The sequence below is a fragment of the Mytilus trossulus genome, unplaced genomic scaffold (assembly GCF_036588685.1).
Source record: "Mytilus trossulus isolate FHL-02 unplaced genomic scaffold, PNRI_Mtr1.1.1.hap1 h1tg001087l__unscaffolded, whole genome shotgun sequence".
NCBI classification, from domain to species: Eukaryota; Metazoa; Mollusca; class Bivalvia; order Mytilida; family Mytilidae; genus Mytilus; species Mytilus trossulus.
In genome coordinates, this window is record NW_026963638.1 from 1 (window position 1) to 5,000 (window position 5,000).

Consider the following 5,000-nt stretch of genomic DNA (forward strand, 5'->3'; position numbering starts at 1 on the left):
GTAAAGGGACGTGGACGGCCGTGCTAGCGGGCTACCGCGGGTATCGGTGTACGTGGTCGACCCGATAGCGGGCTACCGCGGGTAAAGGGACGTGGACGGCCTGGCTAGCGGGCTACCGCGGGTGTCGGTGTACGTGGTCGACCCGATAGCGGGCTACCGCTGGTAAAGGGACGTGGACGGCCTGGCTAGCGGGCTACCGCGGGTGTCAGTGTACGTGGTCGACCCGATACTGGGCTACCGCTGGTAAAGGGACGTGGACGGCCGTGCTAGCGGGCTACCGCGGGTATCGGTGTACGTGGTCGACCCGATAGCGGGCTACCGCGGGTAAAGGGACGTGGACGGCCTGGCTAGCGGGCTACCGCGGGTGTCGGTGTACGTGGTCGACCCGATAGCGGGCTACCGCTGGTAAAGGGACGTGGACGGCCTGGCTAGCGGGCTACCGCGGGTGTCAGTGTACGTGGTCGACCCGATAGCGAGCTACCGCGGGTAAAGGGACGTGGACGGCCGTGCTAGCGGGCTACCGCGGGTATCGGTGTACGTGGTCGACCCGATAGCGGGCTACCGCGGGTAAAGGGACGTGGACGGCCTGGCTAGCGGGCTACCGCGGGTGTCGGTGTACGTGGTCGACCCGATAGCGGGCTACCGCTGGTAAAGGGACGTGGACGGCCTGGCTAGCGGGCTACCGCGGGTGTCAGTGTACGTGGTCGACCCGATACTGGGCTACCGCTGGTAAAGGGACGTGGACGGCCGTGCTAGCGGGCTACCGCGGGTATCGGTGTACGTGGTCGACCCGATAGCGGGCTACCGCGGGTAAAGGGACGTGGACGGCCTGGCTAGCGGGCTACCGCGGGTGTCGGTGTACGTGGTCGACCCGATAGCGGGCTACCGCTGGTAAAGGGACGTGGACGGCCTGGCTAGCGGGCTACCGCGGGTGTCAGTGTACGTGGTCGACCCGATAGCGAGCTACCGCGGGTAAAGGGACGTGGACGGCCGTGCTAGCGGGCTACCGCGGGTATCGGTGTACGTGGTCGACCCGATAGCGGGCTACCGCGGGTAAAGGGACGTGGACGGCCTGGCTAGCGGGCTACCGCGGGTGTCGGTGTACGTGGTCGACCCGATAGCGGGCTACCGCTGGTAAAGGGACGTGGACGGCCTGGCTAGCGGGCTACCGCGGGTGTCAGTGTACGTGGTCGACCCGATACTGGGCTACCGCTGGTAAAGGGACGTGGACGGCCGTGCTAGCGGGCTACCGCGGGTATCGGTGTACGTGGTCGACCCGATAGCGGGCTACCGCGGGTAAAGGGACGTGGACGGCCTGGCTAGCGGGCTACCGCGGGTGTCAGTGTACGTGGTCGACCCGATAGCGGGCTACCGCTGGTAAAGGGACGTGAACGGCCTGGCTAGCGGGCTACCGCGGGTGTCAGTGTACGTGGTCGTCCCCAACCCGCGGTCGGTTAAGGCATGGAAAACAAAAATTAACAAGTCCCGCTTACGTCCTGACATTCGCGAAACCAGGTTAACGTATCGAGGAATACCATGCTTATGTCCATATGGTCCTGACATTCGCGAAACCAGGTTAACGTATCGAGGAATACCATGCTTATGTCCATATGGTCCTGACATTCGCGAAACCAGGTTAACGTATCGAGGAATACCATGCTTATGTCCATATGGTCCTGACACTCGCGAAACCAGGCTAACGTATCGAGGAATACCATGCTTATGTCCATATGGACCTGACATTCGCGAACGAAACCAGGCTAACGTATCGAGGACTAAGGACAGCTCGGGTCCTGACACGGACTGGTTAGGGTTAGGGTTAGGGTTAGGGTTAGGGTTAGGGTTAGGGTTAGGGTTAGGGTTAGGGTTAGGGTTAGGGTTAGGGTTAGGGTTAGGGTTAGGGTTAGGGTTAGGGTTAGGGTTAGGGTTAGGGTTAGGGTTAGGGTTAGGGTTAGGGTTAGGGTTAGGGTTAGGGTTAGGGTTAGGGTTAGGGTTAGGGTTAGGGTTAGGGTTAGGGTTAGGGTTAGGGTTAGGGTTTTAGTTAGGGTTAGGGTTAGGGTTAGGGTTAGGGTTAGGGTTAGGGTTAGGGTTAGGGTTAGGGTTAGGGTTAGGGACGTGCATCGTCAAGAGGCGGCTTAGGGTTAGGGTGTACGATGCCTGCCTTTGTTACGTTACGTTACATGAAATGTGATCGTTTCATCGAGAGACCTGCTGTACTATTCTAACGTGCGGCTTCCCGATGAAAATTTCACCCTCGTAAAAAAGTTTTACCGAGGGTATAGTTTGAAGGCTTCGATGGTCGAGAGACCCGCGGTAGCCTGCCTGCGTCTAACGTGCGGCTTACCGATGAAAATTTCACCCTTGTAAAATTTTTTTTACCGAGGGTATAGTTTGACGGCCTCGATGGTCGAGAGACCCGCGGTAGCCTGTCCGCATCTAACGTGCGGCTTCCCGATGAACATTTCAGCCTTGTAAAAATTTTTTACCGAGGGTACAGTTAGACGGCTTCGATGGTCGAGAGACCCGCGGTAGCCTGCCTGCGTCTAACGTGCGGCTTCCCGATGAACATTTCAGCCTTGTGAATTTTTTTTACCGAGGGTACAGTTAGACGGCTTCGATGGTCGAGAGACCCGCGGTAGCCTGCCTCGTCTAACGTGCGGCTTCCCGATGAACATTTCAGCCTTGTGAATTTTTTTTACCGAGGGTACAGTCAGACGGCTTCGATGGTCGAGAGACCCGCGGTAGCCTGCCTCGTCTAACGTGCGGCTTCCCGATGAACATTTCAGCCTTGTACATTTTTTTTTACCGAGGGTACAGTTAGACGGCTTCGATCGATGGTCGAGAGACCCGCGGTAGCCTGCCTCGTCTAACGTGCGGCTTCCCGATGAACATTTCAGCCTTGTACATTTTTTTTACCGAGGGTACAGTTAGACGGCTTCGATCGATGGTCGAGAGACCCGCGGTAGCCTGCCTCGTCTAACGTGCGGCTTCCCGATGAACATGTCAGCCTTGTAAATTTTTTTTTACCGAGGGTACAGTTAGACGGCCTCGATGGTCGAGAGATCCGCGGTAGCCTGTCCGCGTCTAACGTGCGGCTTCCCGATGAATATCTCAGCCTTGTCAATTTTTTTTACCGAGGGTACAGTTAGACGGCCTCGATGGTCGAGAGACCCGCGGTAGCTTGCCTGCGTCTAACGTACGGCTTCCCGATGGAAATTTCAGCCTTGTAAATTTTTTTTTACCGAGGGGATAGTTAGACGGCCTCGATGGTCGAGAGACCCGCGGTAGCCTGCCTCGTCTAACGTGCGGCTTCCCGATGAACATTTCAGCCTTGTACATTTTTTTTTACCGAGGGTACAGTTAGACGGCCTCGATGGTCGAGAGATCCGCGGTAGCCTGTCCGCGTCTAACGTGCGGCTTCCCGATGAACATTTCACCCTTGTAAAAAATTTTACCGAGGGTAAAGTCAGACGGCCTCGATGGTCGAGAGACCCGCGGTAGCCTGCCTCGTCTAACGTGCGGCTTCCCGATGAACATGTCAGCCTTGTAAATTTTTTTTTACCGAGGGTACAGTTAGACGGCCTCGATGGTCGAGAGATCCGCGGTAGCCTGTCCTCGTCTAACGTGCGGCTTCCCGATGAACATTTCAGCCTGGTAAAAAAAATTCTACCGAGGGTACAGTTAGACGGCCTCGATGGTCGAGAGACCCGCAGTAGCTTGCCTGCGTCTAACGTGCGGCTTCCCGATGAACATTTCAGCCTTGTAAATTTTTTTTTACCGAGGGTATATTTAGACGGCCTCGATGGTCGAGAGACCCGCGGTAGCCTGCCTCGTCTAACGTGCGGCTTCCCGATGAATATTTCAGCCTTGTCAATTTTTTTTACCGAGGGTACAGTTAGACGGCCTCGATGGTCGAGAGACCCGCGGTAGCTTGCCTGCGTCTAACGTACGGCTTCCCGATGGAAATTTCAGCCTTGTAAATTTTTTTACCGAGGGGATAGTTAGACGGCCTCGATGGTCGAGAGACCCGCGGTAGCCTGTCCGCGTCTAACGTGCGGCTTCCCGATGAACATTTCAGCCTTGTACATTTTTTTTACCGAGGGTACAGTTAGACGGCCTCGATGGTCGAGAGACCCGCGGTAGCCTGCCTCGTCTAACGTGCGGCTTCCCGATGAACATTTCAGCCTTGTAAATTTTTTTACCGAGGGTACAGTTAGACGGCCTCGATGGTCGAGAGACCCGCGGTAGCCTGTCCGCGTCTAACGTGCGGCTTCCCGATGAACATTTCAGCCTTGTACATTTTTTTTACCGAGGGTACAGTTAGACGGCCTCGATGGTCGAGAGACCCGCGGTAGCCTGCCTCGTCTAACGTGCGGCTTCCCGATGAACATTTCAGCCTTGTAAATTTTTTTTACCGAGGGTATAGTTAGACGGCCTCGATGGTCGAGAGACCCGCGGTAGCCTGTCCGCATCTAACGTGCGGCTTCCCGATGAACATTTCACCCTTGTAAAAATTTTTTACCGAGGGTATAGTTTGAAGGCCTCGATGGTCGAGAGACCCGCGGTAGCCTGCCTCGTCTAACGTGCGGCTTCCCGATGAACATTTCAGCCTTGTAAATTTTTTTTACCGAGGGTATAGTTAGACGGCCTCGATGGTCGAGAGACCCGCGGTAGCCTGTCCGCATCTAACGTGCGGCTTACCGATGAACATTTCACCCTTGTAAAAAAATTTTACCGAGGGTATAGTTTGAAGGCCTCGATGGTCGAGAGACCCGCGGTAGCCTGTCCGCGTCTAACGTGCGACACCACGATGAAAATTTCACCCTCGTAAAAAAATTTTACCGAGGGTATACTTTGCCGGCCTGGATGATCGAGAGACCCGCGATAGCCTGTCCGCGTCTAACGTGCGACACCACGATGAAAATTTCACCCTCGTAAAAAAATTTTACCGAGGGTATAGTTTGCCGGCCTGGATGATCGAGAGACCCGCGATAGCCTGT